This window comes from Diabrotica virgifera, chromosome 2 (genome assembly GCF_917563875.1).
Source record: "Diabrotica virgifera virgifera chromosome 2, PGI_DIABVI_V3a".
NCBI classification, from domain to species: Eukaryota; Metazoa; Arthropoda; class Insecta; order Coleoptera; family Chrysomelidae; genus Diabrotica; species Diabrotica virgifera.
In genome coordinates, this window is record NC_065444.1 from 168301379 (window position 1) to 168319935 (window position 18557).

The window sequence follows — 18557 nt, forward strand, 5'->3', positions numbered from 1 at the left end:
AAGGGGGCAAAACAAGCCTGTCCTTATTCAATGATTTTCCATCACTTAGGTTACACTTGTAACATTTAACATTTAGCACATTGTTACACAATGTGCTAAAACCGTACACCAAATTTCATTAAAATTGACTTACTAGATTTTGAATAATAATTTTGCAATCTAAACTTTTTTTTAAAAATTAAAAATTTTTAAAATCTTGCACAACAAAAACTAGAACATACAAAGATTTGTCAATTTTTTACATATAAAGAAGCACTCCACCTATCTAATGCACTTTACAGAATTGAAATCGGCTTGTTTAATCAGCCTCAGCAATAAGTTATAAACAATTTTTTGGCTTATAAACAAATTAGTCCTGTGGCCAGGAGGTTGTGCTACGGGCTCCTTTATTTAGATGGACTTGCCCAAGATTTTTATGTACTTTTTGACCCGTAGAACACGATTTTTTTGGGTAACAGTTGATCCGGATGTCGAAAAGATTGTTATAAACAAAGAACTTGAGGAATTACATAACATTGTTTTTTCGCAAAATAAAACATTTTTTTGTATTTCTTGGGTAATTCTAAGCAAAAAATGTTCTTACAAGTTTTTTCGTAGGATGCATAGTTTTCGAGATAAACGCAGTGGAACTTTCAAAAATTCGAAAAATTGTAATTTTTGAACGCGAATAACTTTTGATTAAAAAATAAAATAGCAATTCTGCTGACAGCATTTGAAAGCTTAAGTCAAATTATACCGGTTTTAATTATTTGCATTGCTAAAAATTAATTTTTTTATTATTGAACAAAGCTATTTGTTTATAAGCCAAAAAATTGTTTATAAGTTTAAAACATTGCTGAGACCCCTTAAATAATCCGATTTTAAATCTGTAAAGTGTATTAGATAGGTAGAGCACCTCTTGATATGTAAAAAAATTAGACAACTTCTAAATGGTCTACTTTTTGTTCAGAAAGATTTTAAAAAATTTGAGCTTTTTTAAAAACATTTAGATTGCAAAATTATGCAAAATCTATTAAGTCGATTTTAATGAAATTTGGTACACTGTTTAAGTATATTACAAGTAATTTCCTAAGCGAATTACTAAGGTTCTAATTGCCACCAAAGTGGTTAAAAACATTGAATAATAAAAGGCGTATTTTGCCCCCTTATTTTGTATTTATTGCTATATTGCAGAAAAGGTAATACGTTAAGACATTTTTGACCAGTCGTATATCATGCAAAATTCAATTATCTTTATTTTATTTCTCTACGGATTGGTTCCAAAACGAATCCTTTTAAAGTTATAAGCAAAGAAAGCAGAAAAAAATCGACGTTTTTCGAAGTTTTTAAATATTTTAATTTTTTTATTAATGTTCCGGGCATATTTGAGAAGGAGCATAAGTCAATTATTATTACTGAAGGTGTCACGTAACTTTATCTGCAAAAATCCGAATGCCACCTCTCACATCCAAAAATAGACGTTTTTTCACAGATCCTTACTGGACTATATGTTCTTCTTATTCGTCGTCTTTATAATACTCCGGTCAACTTACACATCCGAGGTTACAAAAATTACCATCAAGCTGAAAATTGGCAGGATTTTTCAAAATACCATCATTAATGAAATCTAAAAAGTGCTCATAAATCCGACCCGAGCTAAAAAATTTACGCGGTTCTAACAAAATTAGTTCTAACAAAACTAATTAGTTCTAACAAAAAATGTAGATTAGATAATTATCTATAAAAAATGTCTTATTACTTTTTTTCCTAAGAGCCACAGTTTTTGAGATATAGGCTGTTGATTATGTATTTTAGAAAGGAACTACAACGTTAACGGGGTTTTATTGTTTTATAGAGTCAATGGACCTCTATGTATGAAAAAACCGCGGAGTGCTACCATTTAAAGGGGTGCGTTTTAAGAAAGGGGTGAATTAGTCCCTAGGCACAGGGCGAATTAGAGTGAGTTCTATTCACCTTTGGTACAAACATGTCTACAGAAAAATTGTTCCAGGTTAAATTTACTATCGAAATGTCACATTTTAAAGTCAAAAATATTTTTTTTTTTTTACAAAAATATATTCAAAAGAAAAGCAAGAAAAAAACACGACAGGAAGCATTTTTGTTTCTTGCCCTATAACTTTTTTCCACGGGGATATAGGTATATGCATTGCTTAACAGAAAAAAAACTTCCATCCTTGCTATTTAAAATGGAGTTTGGTGTAAGTCTGAATGATTTATAGTTTCCAAAATATGATTTTTCAAATTTCGCCACTCACAACAATTTTGGGCGATTTTCCTTGTTACTTCGCAAATATTGTTCTGTAACTTTTTTTACGCAGTTTTAGGTATATGCAATGTTACATTTAGTAGGAAGAAAAGTCAATTACCTTTAAAATGGTCTATCGTAGAAGACTGTATGACTGTTTTTAAGTAAGATATGGTTTTTCAAAATTTTACACTTTTAATGATTTTTGATATATTTTACGATTATTTTTAAATTTCTCATTATAACTTTTTTATTGTGTATTTAGGTATACACATTGTGCAATAAAAACGAAAGCATATTTTCTTTGCTTTAAAATGGTGTATTGTAAAAAATTCTAGGTCTATTTTTAAACAAGATATGCTTTTTCAAAGTTTGACATATACACATGCAATAGGTCACACTAAGTTGGAACCATATGGAAAACTTTTTATTATTAACTTTATGAAAAAAATTATTCTTTAGAAAATGCTCTGCATAGTCTAAAACCTAAGATGTAATCATCAGATATAAAGTTTTATCAATAGTGTACGAGGTATGTTAAAAAATATGAATTTTACTCAAGAGTAAAGTACCCTTATATTTCACAATATCGAAAAGTGTTATTAAGAAAAGTTATTTGGAATTAAAAATTATGGTACAATATGTAATTATACTCTTCTAATTGAAAAAATAAAAATTTTTAAATTTTTTCTCAAATTACGGATACCCTTGGATATCCTACGGATATCTTGTTTAAAAATAGTCCTAGAGGCGATTGCAATACACCATTTTAAAGTAAAGAAAATAAGCTTTTTTTATTCCAGAACGTATATACTTAAATGTACAAGAAAACAAGTCATATTGAGAAATTTAAAAAATAATCATAAAAAATATCAAAAATCATTAAAAGCATAAAATCTTGAAAAAGCACAACTTGTTTAAAAATAGACGTACGATCTTACACTGTAGACCTTTTTAAAGGTAATTGAGTTCTCTTTCTACTAAATACCACTGCATATACCTAGAAATGCGTAGAAAAAAGTTACAGAACAATGTTTGCGAAATAATTGGGAAAATGGCTCAAAAATTCTGTGAGCGGCAAACTTTGAAAAATTCTCTTTTGGAAACTGTATATCCTAGAGTCTTCTACTGAACCTCATTTTAATGAGAATGGATGGAAGTTATTTTTTGCTGAAGCAATGCCTATACCTATATCCCTGTGGAAAAAAGTTATGGGGCTAAAAACAAAATTGCTTTCTTTCGAGTTTTTTTCTTGCTTTTCTTTTGAATGTATTTTTGTAAAAAAAAAATACTTTTGACTTTAAAATATGATATTTTGATAGTAAATTTATCCTGGAACAATTTTCCTGTAGAAGTGTTTGTACCAAAAATGAATGGAACTCACCTTAATTCACCCTGTGCCTAGGGACTAATTCACCCCTTTCTCAAAAACGCACCCATTTAAATGGTAGCACTCCGCGGTTTTTTCAAATATAGATGTCTGTTGACCATATGAGACAATAAAATCCCGTTAACGTTGTAGTTCCTTTTAGCTTTCTTATTTTGAACATAATCAATAGCCTAATACAACGATTCAAAAAGTTATAATCGTCATAATATGCGCACACGTTTCCACACCACCTTTGAGTAGCTAAATTTATCCAACTGGTTCATAATTTTCAAATACTTCTGCTTCCTCTTCTCCTTGTTCTTCTTTTTCTTCCTTTTGTTCTTCTTCTTCTTGTTCATCCTGAATGCAAGTAAATTGCCCCAATAATAACACATGGCATGGCTCCTCGATAGAATCAAATGAATCCTCAATTGTTGGTGATTCAACATTGGAGAACGACCGGTTTTGATAATTAGTGCATGCTACCGAACAAAACAGTCCAACTTTTTGCAACCACATTTAGCGATACATCCCTTTTTACAGTTGCAAAAAATTGTGTTCAGGAGTTTATCCGGCGTAGGAGGAAGTAAAGTTTGAATTGGTTCTAATAAACTGTCGACTAATTTCCATTCCCAGTCTTTTAGATCTAGCTGATAACTAAGCTACACTTGAACTTGGTAATATACCCGAAAAAGATGTTGATGAGCAGCCGCTGAGAATGGAGGAAGACAAGAAAATTGCACTTTTTTTTATTTCGAGTATTTTTAAAGAAACATGCCTATAGAAACTTATCTAAGTACATAGTTTTTTAGGCGCTTCATACATAGGGAGAAGAATGACAGTTGAATTATTTTTTTTTAAACTTCAGCATATTCAAGAAAAATTAGGTTTAACACGTATTTTTACTCCGGTGTAGTACTCAAGACTAATTAATACCTTGAGGGTGTCATCTACCTGAAGGATTTCATAAGAGTAAACAAACTAAATTTGCATAAAGTTTATTGTATATTGAAATGTTTATTAGTACTTAGCAATAAACATTTAGCCTAGAAAGTTGGCTTTCATTATTATGTTCAAACCCTTCTGAGAAAAGAATAGGTAGGGTGATTAGATTAGCCGACGTACCGATAGAACGTGTTTATTCCGACAAAACCCATCTTTATATATAAGTAAGAAGAATTGTTATAAGTTAATACTTTGTCATATCAATTTACAATTTTTGTAAACTTCACTTTATAAAGATTTTTTTGTTTGCACTGTAATATAATACAGCTTATACATTGCATCCCTCGGAAGAGACCGCAACCTGTATAGTAGAAACATTATCTTATTTATAATATCTTATATTATTATGTGTACTATAAGTTAAGTTGACCGATAGAATATTATGTTTAATTGTATTACAGCTTCAGTGATGTATATACGTGATATACTAATACATATTATGACGATTAGAACTCTTTCAACTTTTTGAATCGTTGTATCTCAAAAACGGTGACTCTTACAAAAAAAAAGTATTATGATGTTGTTTATAGATAATTATCTAATCTACATTTTTTATTAGAACTAATCGCTGAAAATCGCTAAAAACCATATTTGGTGACCTTTGACCCCGCGTAAATTTTTAAGCTCGGGTCGGATTTTTGAGGACTTTTTAGATTTCATTTATGATGGTATTTTGAATAATCCTGCCAATTTTCAGGTTGATGGTAATTACTGTAACCTCATTCCTATTTCTGAGTCTAACTAGACCGGTCTATAAGCAAGTCTATTCATTGGCGGATTGATGTCTGTATGCAAGGTTGTCACTCCATCGTCTGCGTGGTCGACCGATACTTATACCTTTTTATTTGATGTGGCTGAAAATGTTCTAAACACCATACCATGATACAACTTCTTCCTCTTCTTCTCTCTTAGCCCTATAATTCTCAGTGAGTCTTGTATGTATTTACTATTTTCCTCTACGCTTGTCGGCATTGTGCAAAAATATGTCATTGTTATACCCTCATATTACGTAGACCACCCGATACTGCATCCTTCCATCTTTTTCATTTACAACCAACTGATCTTTTGCCACTGGGTCTCTCCGAGAAGAGTATATTTATTAGTCTTTTATTATTTCATCTCCGTACATATTCCGCCCATTTTATACGATTGGCCTTAATGATGTATCGTAATATATTTCCGTCACGATAAACTGCTTGGGGTTCCTGGTTATGTCTTCGTCTCCACTCCTATTATTTTGTCTCTGCAGTGCCCAGAGTGACAGAATGCTCCAATAACTTCTTCTTCTTCTTCTTTTTGACTGGCTTTACAACTCGGAGTGAGTCTTCGCCGCATCCACTATGGCCCTCCATCGCCTGCGATCTTGCGCATCGATTTGCCATTGTTGTACCCCAATCCTAGATAGATCGGTTTCAACATCATCCTTCCATCTTTTTCTGGGACGGCCCACTGATCTTCTACCGTCTGGTCTCTCGAAGAACACTGTCTTTAGCACTCTCTCTTCCTCTGATCTTACTACATGACCTGCCCATCTTATCCGATTAGCTTTTATATGTCTGACGATGTTTTCAGTACCATATAGAGTCACCAATTCAGCATTGCGGCGCCTTCTCCACTCTCCTGTCAATTCATCTCTTTGAGTACCAAATATCATTCTGAGGACTTTCCTTTCAAATATTAGCAATTTATTTATTTCGCTGATGTAGAGTCCATGTTTCACTCCCATATGTAACAACTGGGCGAATAATTGACATGTACAGTCTTAATTTAGATTGTCTTTTCAGCAGCTTAGATCTTAATAATGATGATAGGGAGTATAATGCTCTATTTCCCGCAGCTATTCTTGCTGAGACCTCTTTTTCTATGTGATTGTCCTCTGTGATTACTGCTCCCAGATATTTAAACTCTTTTACTACTTCAAAGTTGTGGTCATTAATAGTTACGTTCTGCCTAACTCTTGGTCTTGGATTTTTGGTCACCAGCATATATTTCGTCTTCTCTTCATTTATTCGAAGGCCCAGGTTACCTGTTTCCTCCTCGAGCTGTGAAAACACCTCTCTTACGTCTCTTGTAGAATGAGCGACTGCATCTAGATCATCGGTAAAGGCCAACAATAGTTTTGATCTTCGATTTGCGAATCCCCCTGTTAGTTCAGACGATATTTTACTTACTGCGTATTCTAAAGCCAAATTGAATAGCAATGGTAATAAAGGGTCTCCTTGTATAAGCCCTGATGTTATACTAAATGGCATCGATGTTCTGTTTCCTATCTTTACCTGTGCATATGAGTCTGCCACGCACATTTGAGTGAGCTGCAATAATTTTCTTGGTATTCCCATTTCTAGCATTGCTAGCCATAGTCTGCTTCTTTTTATCGAGTCATGTGCTTGCTGGAAATTTACGAAGATTTGGTGTACATCTCGGTTGAATTCCCAGTTTTTTTCTAATATTTGTCGGATGGTAAATATTTGATCTATTGTTGACCTTCCACTTCGAAAGCCGCATTGGTAGTCGCCTAGAATATCTTCAGAATACGGAGTGAGTCTCTTTAGTAAGATAATTGATAGAATCTTATACGCTGTACTAATAAGCGATATGCCTCTGTAGTTTCGGAATTGCTCTTTATTTCTCTTCTTATGTATGGGTATTATAACGCTTCCATTCCATTCTCTAGGCATTTTCTGCTGTTGCCATACTCTGAGAACCATGCTCCAATAACGGACTTGGGATAAATACAACAAAAACAAGTTTACTTGTGGTTAGTAAACAAGACTTCGGCCTTGTGCAACTAATTGTCAATAATGAAACTTTAACAAAAGTTAACCATTTTAAATACCTAGGATGTTGGATGAACGAGACACTAAATCCGGATGAAGAAATTAAAACTCGTATAGAAATTTCAAGAGGAGCATTTATGAAACTTAGATCTGTTCTGAGCAACTCTCAGCTGAGTTTACAACTAAATATCAAATTCCTAAAATGTTATGTGTATCCTTTATTACTGAATGGAGGTGAAACCTGGATTATAAAGGTTAACATGATGAACAAATTAGAAGCCTTCGAGATGTGTTCATATCACAGAATGCTCAGAATATCTTGGGTTCAACGCATTTCAAACAGAGGTGACTTAATCAAGATGATAAAAAGATAAAACTTGAATATCTCGGTTATAATGAGAGGTAGCAAGTACAGGATGCTGCAGTTAATACTCAATGGAAAAATCGACAGAAAAAGAGGAATTGGTAGGAAGAAATATTCATGGCTCCGAAACCTTCATCAATGGACTGACTTATCAGCAGATCAACTATTACATGCCGCACAAGATCGAGAACGATATCGGCAAATTGTCATGGAAGCTACCAACGCCTAGAATTTGGACACGGTACTTAAAGAAGAAGAAAAGCCCAAAGTTCTTCCAGAGAATCTTCCGTTATAATACTACTAAATTTATTGTTTTACGCTGGTTCAGTGTCCACGTTTCACTTCCATACGTTATTGTGGGGTGAGTTATAATTTTATGCACGTTTTAGTCTAAGTAGTGAAGCTTAAAATAGGACAAAACCTCGCAATTTTACAGAATGGATCGATTTGATTGGAAATTTGAGAATAAGTAGTGGATAGTCCAAGGATCAAAATCTATATGAGGCCGAATGGCCCTTTTACCATGGGGGTGGTTACCACCCCATCTCGGTGGTGGAATTTTTTTATTTTATTTTGACCCCAAATGTTGACAAAAACATTCATTCTAAGCAAAAACGTTCTGTTCTATACATTTTTTTGATAAAATTAATAGTTTTCGATTTATTCGCTATCTAAAGTGTTAGTTTTATATCGAAAACTCAATGTTTTTAATCAGTTTTCTGCTAATAACTCAAAAAGTTTTTGTTTTATCAAAACAACTTTGCTTAACACAAATGTACCTTTTGAAAAAATAAACAAAACCTATTTTTTAAATTTTCTTTAAGACCAATAGTAATCGCGCTATACTTTATTATAAGTTAGCTCTTCTTCGTCAAATGCTAAATATTGTTGTTTCAAAGTCAACAGACGGGAAAACTATGCATTTTTCAAGGAGAACTTGTTCAAACAAATTTAAAGTATTTAAAAATATCTATCTCCAGAAATATAAGAATAGTCTCTAGCTCAAAAATTAAGGGACTTTTAATAAAAAGAATGTCAGTCCCTTTTTTACCGGAAAAGTTTGTTCTACTCACCACCCTAATTAAAATTAGTCATTAACCTTATTATTTGGTCTTCTTTATTTGTGTGTCATTAATAGGTTCTAGAAGTTTGACCAGATTAGAATGATTAGTTTTAGAAAAATGGAGTTAAAAGCAAATAACGAATTTTTGTAGTTTGGTAAATAATGCCCTTTTCTTCAGAATAGAAAAACTCGGATCAAAGATACGAAAAAATATTTGAAAATAAAATTGTAGCTTAATTAATTTCCAAGAATTTAGTTTGCAAAAAAAATTTTACGGCAAAATTTGAGTGAGCTATTGACAATTAAAACTTATAATAACATGCCAAAACCGCCTTTACCAACCCTTTCAAAGTCACCCCTTTTTGCGACTGAGGGTTTTAAAAGGATTTAATATTAATAGCCTTATAGATCTTGTAAAAACCTACGAAATTCGTTTTTACGAAACTTTCTAGTATGAAAGATACGGTTAAAAAATCAAAGAATGTATAGAACATTTTTTGCTTAAAATTAATGTTTTTATCAACTTTTGCGGTCAAAATATAATAAATAATTTCCACCCTCGCGTTGGGGTGGAAACCACTCCCGTAATAAAAGCGCCTTTCGTCATAATATAGATTTTGACCCTTGGACTATCCACTACTTATTCTCAAATTTTAAAGCAAATTGATCTATTCTGTAAAAATTGCGGGGTGAAAAGCTTCGCTTCCTGGACTATTTGTTTTAGCTAGCTTTAGAAACAATTCTGATTCAAGCAGCGTCGCTAGGGGGTAATAGGCTATACTCGTATTTTCTGAAATTATTTTAGGTGCTACATATTTTTCATATTCGTTTTTAGCTGTTATCATTGCTCCTAAGTATTTGAATTCTTTGATATCATCGAAGTTGTATTTTTAATGTTGTTCTGAAGCTATTTTCTTGTGGCATTTTTATAATCAAGTATATTCAAATGGGAAATAAGCAAAGAATAATAAGCAAATGGTTTTGGTTATATATCAAATAATCCTCGATGTTTTGGTCTCAAAGAAGGATACTGGATATGAGACTCAAGTGTATAGAAAATAAGCAAATAATAAAATAAGCAAATAATACCTAACGTACTATCAAAGAAAATTAATGACACCTCATTACAGTAAGACACCACATTTTTATGGAGTACCGAAAATTCACAAAGCAAATATTCCACTTAGACCTATTTGTAGTACCATCAATTTTCCTTGTAGTGAACTATCAAAATTTTTATTAAATATTATAAAACCATTTGCAAATAATAATGACACATTTATAAAAAATACACAACATTTTTTAAACAAATTATCAAATATTGAATTTAATCCAAATAATATTTTAGTAAGTTTTGACATAAACAGTTTATTTACAAATGTACCATTAGATAAAACTTTAAACATAATCAAAACGAAATTAGAAAATGATAATACATTAACAACTAGGACAAGACTAAATGTATCAGCTATAATGGAGTTATTGACATTATGTACTAATAATACCTATTTTCAACTAAATAATGAATTCTATAAACAAAATTTTGGTCTCACAATGGGCTCTTTTTTATCTCCATTATTGGCTAATATATTTATGGAGGATTTCGAAACTAATATCATTTCTAAACAAAATTTAAAACCCACAGTATGGTAAAGATATGTAGATGATGTGTTTGCCATATGGCCTCATAGATCGGAATTGTTGGATACGTTCCTGAATATTATAAACGATCAAGAAGAGACAATAAAGTTTACAATGGAAAAGGAATACAATAACACCCTACCTTTCCTCGATGTTTTGGTCTCAAAGAAGGATACTGGATATGAGACTCAAGTGTATAGAAAACTAACACACACCAACAGATATCTCAATTACAAATCAAATCATAACATCAACGTTAAAAAGGGAATCATTAAATCCTTATATGTTAGAGCCAAAATTACTTGTTCTAACGAAAATTCATTTTTAGAACAAAAACAATTGTTAACATCTGTTTTATTAAAAAATGATTATCCCATATCGTTTATAAATAAGGATTTGTCAAGATTGGATCGAATGGAACAGAACAACTTAAAACGGGATCCTACAACATTCACAAGAAATAATACGAGGAAAATATCAATACCATATGTAAAAGGACTATCCGAGAAACTTAAAACAATAGGAAATAAATTCAACATATCAACAACATTCAAAACAACAAACACATTGAGATCTATTCTATCTAAAACTAAACCTAACAGTGAACAAGAAAGAACAAAGAATTGTATTTATAAAATACCTTGTGAATGCGAACAATTTTATATAGGTGAAACGTCAAGACCATTAGACGTTAGAGTAAATGAACATCAGTCTTATATAAAAAATAGAGAATTTGATAGATCTCAAATATGTCAACACGCATGGGATAATGAACATAGAGTGCAGTGGAGAGATTCAAGTATAGTCCTAAAAGAAGCAGATAGTAAAAAGAAAAAAATCAAAGAAGCGGCTCTAATTATGCTAAATGAAACCAATTGTGTCGCAAATTCCTCGGTAGAATGCAGTAGGATGTGGTTACCCATATTAAAGGAGGAAATCAATAGAAAGAAAATACCACAATTAGTAAATCAGTAACATATCGAGTTAGTACATATTTAGTATTTTAGTATTATTTAAAATTTAAAATCTCAAGTCAGAATTTGGTATTAGTTTTGAGAGTAAACTAAATGTAAACCCAAATACTTACGATGTCGGGATAGTATCACGAGGTTTTTCCTGGTTTTCCCTCGTGATTTACTATGGAATCTCTAACGCGAGAATTTCAGTGCCACCGTTGCATTTGGTTGTCTTTTTAAAGACAGATCACATGCTATGATTTTTTGTGGCGGATATTCTTGAGTTGGGATTGATTTCATGTAATCGAATGAACTATCTTTTAGTAAAGTCGTCCCAGGAACGCAACTCATCAATATTGGCAATATCATTTTAAAGTCGTCTACTTTAAAATGTATATATAATACGTGTCTGAATTGCCGATATAAATGAGTCAGATTAAATAAATTATTAGAAGAACTTTTTACTAAGCAACAACATTTTTGTTTATTTAGTATTATTTTGTATTTTGACAAGGACACCCGACTTGGGCGTCGAATCGTTAATAAAATCATTTTTAGGTAAAATTGTGGTTTATTTCCCATTTGAATATACTTGAAGTTGTATTTCTTTATCAAAATGTTTTGCCTTTGTAAACCTGTGTCTTCGATTTTTCGTAACTACCATTTGGTTTTATCTTCAAAGAGAATAAAAATTTCATACAAAACTCTGGTGGATTGTGAAATTATTTCGACATAGTCAGTAAAAGTTAACATTACCTGCGCTCTCTGGGTAGCTTAGCCATTTTTTAATTCTAGTTGTGCTTTTATAACTTGAGCTCTGTGCTCTCTAAAAATCTTCGATATGGTGGGTGCGCCTATAGTAATTTATATGGAATGCCTACACCAAAAATCTGAGGTTCATTCTTGTCACGTTTTGAGCTTTTACGGAGAAAACAAAAGCGGACTGGTAAGAACTCTTTTTTGTTTTTGTTTTCGTTTGCTTAAATCTACTTTTTTATAATTATGTCTATATTATTAAGTATATATTATTAAATAAATAATAAAAGTTATCAAGGCAAACTCAAATTTCTAATTTCATTAATACTGCAGCAGAAAGTTATATGAAAGTTTTGCATTATAAACGGGGAGATATATACAGAAGTTTAACAACGATTTTCTGAGTCCTGCCCTTTGCAATACTGAAAGATAAGAGAAGGTACTTACAACTTGTGAAAAATCCATGGGTTTCCTGTGACATTTTCCTGTAAAAATTAGATTTTCCATGAAAAAAAAAATGGGGAGTTGCGATGAATTTTTGAGTCCTGCCATATCCATAGAATGACAGGATACTATCGATTTTATGAAGAAAGCTTTTTGGGCAGGAGGGTTGCAAAAGGTCTAAGAGAGTATATAAATATACAAACCTGCGATGAAAATAATTAAATTTTCATAATTTTCTGAGTTTTGCCAACTTAATAAATTAAACATATTTATTTCAAAATGATCAAAAAAATGTTGGCATGACCTCTCTTAATGTTTAACTGCACTCGAAAATTCTGTGGAAAATTTTTACCCTGGTTCCGTGATTTTCTAAGTCATAAATTAAATTTTATTATAAAATAAATAATTTAAATAGACATTATTTAAAATGGCAGGATGTTTAGTTACACCTTTTACTATACAGAGTTAAAAAAAGTGTAAGAAAATTCGTGGAAAGTTACACGATTTTATGAGTCATGCCATTTGGCACATATCCAAGAATGTTAACATAAATCTATTTACAAATAGGCAGAATGGTTGTAGAGTTATTTCGTGTATAAAAATAAGATTTTTAGTCTGTAAAATTATTTCAGGGTGTTATACAGACATATTCATATCACCACAATCTTCTTAGTCATGCCATGTCTAGTATGCTTAAAAAATATTAATCTAAAACCGTTTACAATGTGGCAGGATAACTCAAAGATATTGAATACATAAAAATTAATTTTTATATCGTTAAAACAATCGTACTGTATTAAATATTATTTTCCTGAGTAACGTCTCGGATTTTTTACACACCTTTAAAATCTAATACTACACTGTAACATCTTTATTTTAAGTGATTAGATCATATTTTTATCTAAGTAAACGCAATGAAAGTAATTAGGAAAAAAATCAGTAATGTTTACAATTTACTGTTTATAGTAGGGAATTATATTAGGTTTGTTCTCGCAAACAGTCAAACTAGTCAGAAATCGTCAGCAAACAGTTGGTCAGTGAGAGAACATAATACAGTCACCAGTGCTATCCCCTCTACTCGCGCTGGTCCACTATTCGCTGATGGTTTCAAACCATTTGAAACTGATGCTAGAAGAAACCTATTATATTATATTGTACAGGGTGTCCAGAAATTCTCCTAACAAACGATGACCGAAAATTCCTCAGATAATTTTAAGAAAATTTAACTCAATTCACCTAGTCCGAAAATATTTCCTAAGGAAGCTAGACAAGAGTTCTTTAAAGATGGCGTCTTGTAATAATTTTTTTAGATAAATCGATTCCATCAATTGTCAATTTTTAGTACCGGTCACAGGCGTCCGTCTCGGGTTGAGAAACGGATATTTTATCGCATATATTTTCTCTCTTTAACTTTTAAGCATTTTTGACACTGGATTATTAAATTCTGGGGTATTCTTGTACTAAAAGTTGCTCTTGCGTCGGTAGGATAACGCCGGGTTCTAAAAAAATCGATTAGAATTTTTTTTTGAATTTGAAAAAAAAAATTAAAAGAAACTATTTAGAAAAATGAAAACTGGTACGTTTATTTCTCTCCTAGAGATAAATCTATTTTATCAATTGGCGTCCGTGTTGGGTAGATCAACGGATATTTTATCTCATAACTTATTAGTCTTTACTTTTTAAGCATTTTTGACAGTAGAGTATTCAATTATGAAGTATTCTAGAACTAAAAGTTACTCTTGCTTTAAGTCGGTAAATACACTGTTTTATTTTTAATTTTTTTTCAAATTCAAAAAACGAAAAATTCTAAAATCGATTTTTTCAAAAACGGTTCGTCCTACCGACTTAAAGCAAGAGTACCTTTTAGTACTAGAATACCTCACAATTTGATAATCTAGTGTCAAAAATGCTTAAAAGTTATGAGATAAAATAACCGTTGCCCTACCCAAAACGGACTCCTATGACCGGTACTAGAGATTCGTAATAGATGGAATCGATTTATCTCTGGAAGATAAAAAGACGGACCAGTTTTTTTCTTTCGAAATGGAAGCGTTCTGGAGATATAAAAACATCTATTTACAAGGCCCCATCTTCAAAGAGGCCTAGCTCCTTTAGGAAGCATTATCGGATTAGGTGAATTGTGTAAAATTGTCTTAAAATTATCTGAGGAATCTTAAAATTGTATACGGGGTGTTCCATTTAAGAAACATAAGTTTGTGTCACCCTGTCAATACGTGTAGCCCTGTATATTAAAAAATATTTTTAAATTGTGGTCCTATCTGTGTATTATATTTGTGTATTGATGGTATTTGAGTATTATAACTTTTTAAAGGCAGACTCAGAAAATCACGGAGTCGGCGTGAAAATTTTCAGCACAATTTTCCGTATAAGAAGTTGTGGATGACAAGGGAAATCATGACAGACTGGCTAAATAAACTTGATAAAAGGATGCAGAGAGAAAATCGAAAAGTTATTTTGTTCCTAGACAATGCTGCTTGGTCATCCACAACTTGTTTTATGTAATGTTAAACCAATATTTCTATATACATGCATGCACTCATTTAAAAAAAATAGTTAACATATTTTTTTCTTTCAATGGATACCTCTTTTCAACGGGCACTCTATGCGGAACGACTACGGTCCGTCCAAGGGAGAGTTCACTGTAATTTATATTTCCTGAAATAATTCTAAGTGCTATGTACATCTTATTCATATCTGTTTGCAGCTGTTATCGCTGCTTCCGAATATTTGAATTATTTGACAACTTCGACATTTTATTTGTTTATCAAAATATCGCCGGTTTGGAAGAAGAACGCTGCAACTCAAAAATTGACCTTTTTGAGGTTTACCCTCTAACCAACTCTAAATGTTAAACTTTATTATGGGAAAAATTGTCAGAAGTTGCACTCATGTAATTACCGCTAGATGGCGAGTTATAAAAAACACCAAGGATGGTAAGACACCAGGGCATGATGAAATACCGGTTGAAGTATTAAAACTTATTGATGGAGAAGTGATGAGCATGATACTCGAGTTATTAATACTGGAATAATACCACAAGACTGGTTAAGGTCCACATTCATTTTAATACCTAAAAAATCAAATGTAAAAGAGTGCTCGGATTACAGAACGATTGCCTTGATGAGTCATATGCTTAAAGTTTTTCTAAAAATCATTCATAATAGAATTTTCCGCAAACTTGAAGAAGATGTAAGTGAAACACAAATGGGCTTCAGGAACGGCCTTGGTACGAGGGAAGCACTCTTTGGTGTGGGCGTACTATTTCAGCGCTGTTTGGATATCAATCAGGATGTATACGCCTGCTTTATAGACTTTGAGAAGGCCTTCGATAGAGTCCGACACGACCGACTGAGACAACTGCTAATCGAAAAGAACATTGATTAAGAAGCTATTAGAATAATAACTAATTTGTATTAGAATCAAACAGCACAAGTCAAGGTCGATGATGAAATGACTGAGGAGATCAAAATATGTAGAGGAGTAAGACAGGGGTGTATTATGTCTCCTCTTTTGTTTAATTTTTATAGCGAAGTCATACTTAAAGAAGCTCTGTCGGAGGTTAGTTGTGGTGTAATGATCAACGGAAACACAATCAATAATGTGAGATACGCTGACGACACAGTGATATTAGCAGACAATCTTGCAGATCTGCAACGACTGATGGAACGCATTAACCACTACTGCAACAGCTACGGACTTACATTAAACCTCAGAAAAACTAAATGGATGGTAATAACAAAAGATCCACACTAGGGTGGAGCGAAAAAATGAAAGTTAAAATCTTGTTTCGCAATTCCCGCCAAAAGTTGCCTATTGATAAGTAAAAAGCACTTGCAAAATATGAACAAATTCGAACAACTGCTTGGGCCCTCTACCAACGCTTGTTTTTCTCCAAAAATGAAAAAAATCGTTTGTTTTGAGCAAGTCAAAAAATTTATAATTTGTTTCCTAATTAATTAATTTGCATACTACGCCTATGGAATACATAACTACGATCATTTTCTAAATAGACCCTACGATCGTGCCGTTGCCAAGGAAACAACACCGTAGCTAAGTAAGGCGGGAGGGCGGTCTTATTGTTATGATGCAGAATCATCTGATCATCTGATTCTGCCTTCATACGATTTTAATATTCGAACGCGTTACATGGTGTCTGTTATTTGTGTTTAGTAAGTACGAAGTGCCACTATTTAACCTATTTTTGGATATTTTGGTGTTTATATTAGACTTTCGTTTCATTATTAATTCGCAAGTGACATTTGAAGAATTACAGCGATTATCCTGCCTAGCAACAGGTATTTTTTTTAATGCTCTGTTTTGCAATATTAGTAGAATATTTTAATTACAGCGTTGGTAATAATGGCTGACGGTGTGACTGGAAGAGTTGTAACCAGAAGTAAAAGTGAATGTCCCATTTTTGGTGCCCCTTCAGAACTTAAAAGTACCGTTTTGCCAACTATTGGAGACATTATAAAAGGTTATTTGTATATTAAACATAAATAAATCCATGAACGATCCGGCCAAGAGCCAAACGTTTCGGAAATATCCACAGTTAGGACATCAAATAGAAGAAATTTGGCAAAGAGCTTCGATTCCCACAGTGTCACACGAACGCATCCGTCAACTGATTGGTAAGCATTATAATACATATCGTAGCCTTATCAGATATCCACAAAAAAAACGTAATTAAAACTACACCATAAAAGTAAAAACTTTTAAACACGAGTCAACGAGGCTGTTTGATATCGCAGCTTGTAAATGCCCAATAATTACTTCTTGTTGTTGCGTCAAGTCACGTAAGGTTCCAACTGAAGAACGGTCTTTCCTTTTGGACCAGAGATCAAATAGGAGAATGGGGATGGGAACTGTCGATATAATTGAGACTAATAAATTAAGAAAGAAACTTGAAAGACAAAAAGCAGAAATCGAACGTGAAGAACGCTTTCGTCAATGGCAAGAAGGGGACTGTAGTCAAAGTGCTAAAATAATGGATGATAGTATTGACGATGGTAATGAGGGTCAATTTATTAACATTGTTGCAGTTGCAGAACTCAAAAAAAGTAGTAATAATATATTCTCTGCAACGGAGCCATCAACATCAGAAGTTGGACAAATGAGGTTCACACTTCCAACACTCTCACGGGTCTGTGACCAATATGGTATTTCTGATAGATGTGCTGCAGCAATTGCTTCAGCAACGTTACAGGACATCTGTATTGTAACAATGGATGATTGTTCTAAAGTTGTTGATAGAAGCAAGATTCGAAGAGAGCGCCAGAAAACACGTGCTTTACTCAAAAATTTGCAAACTGGAAGTGGAGGAGGCTTGAAAAGTATATTTTTTGATGGCAGAAAAGACAAAACGCTCTCACAGGAAATAGGTGGCGACAGATATCATAAAAGAACGATCAGCGAAGAACATATATCTATGATAGAAGAACCAAATTCTCTTTATTTGGGCCATGTGACGCCGAGTTCTGGAACTGGGAAGCACATAGCGACAGCAATCTATGATTTTTGTATTAAACATGGATTAAACTTCAACGAAGTTTTAGCTGTTGGTTGTGATGGTATAGCCACAAATACCGGAAGAAAAAACGGTGTTATTGCGAATTTACAGAATAAATTGGGACGTCCTTTGCAATGGTTAATCTGCCTACTGCATGCGAATGAGCTGCCTCTGCGTCACTTATTCGCATTCCTTGATGGTGCAACAAGCGGTCCTCGTGAGTATTCGGGACCTACAGGTAAATTGCTTGAAAACTGCGAGGCACTGCCGCCTGTACACTTTGAGGCAATTACTTGCATTGTGCCCGAATTGGAATATAGTGATCTGAGTACCGACCAGAAATACATGTACGAAATATGTCTTGCAATTTCGGCTGGTCAGTGCTCCTTAAATCTAAGTACTCGCAA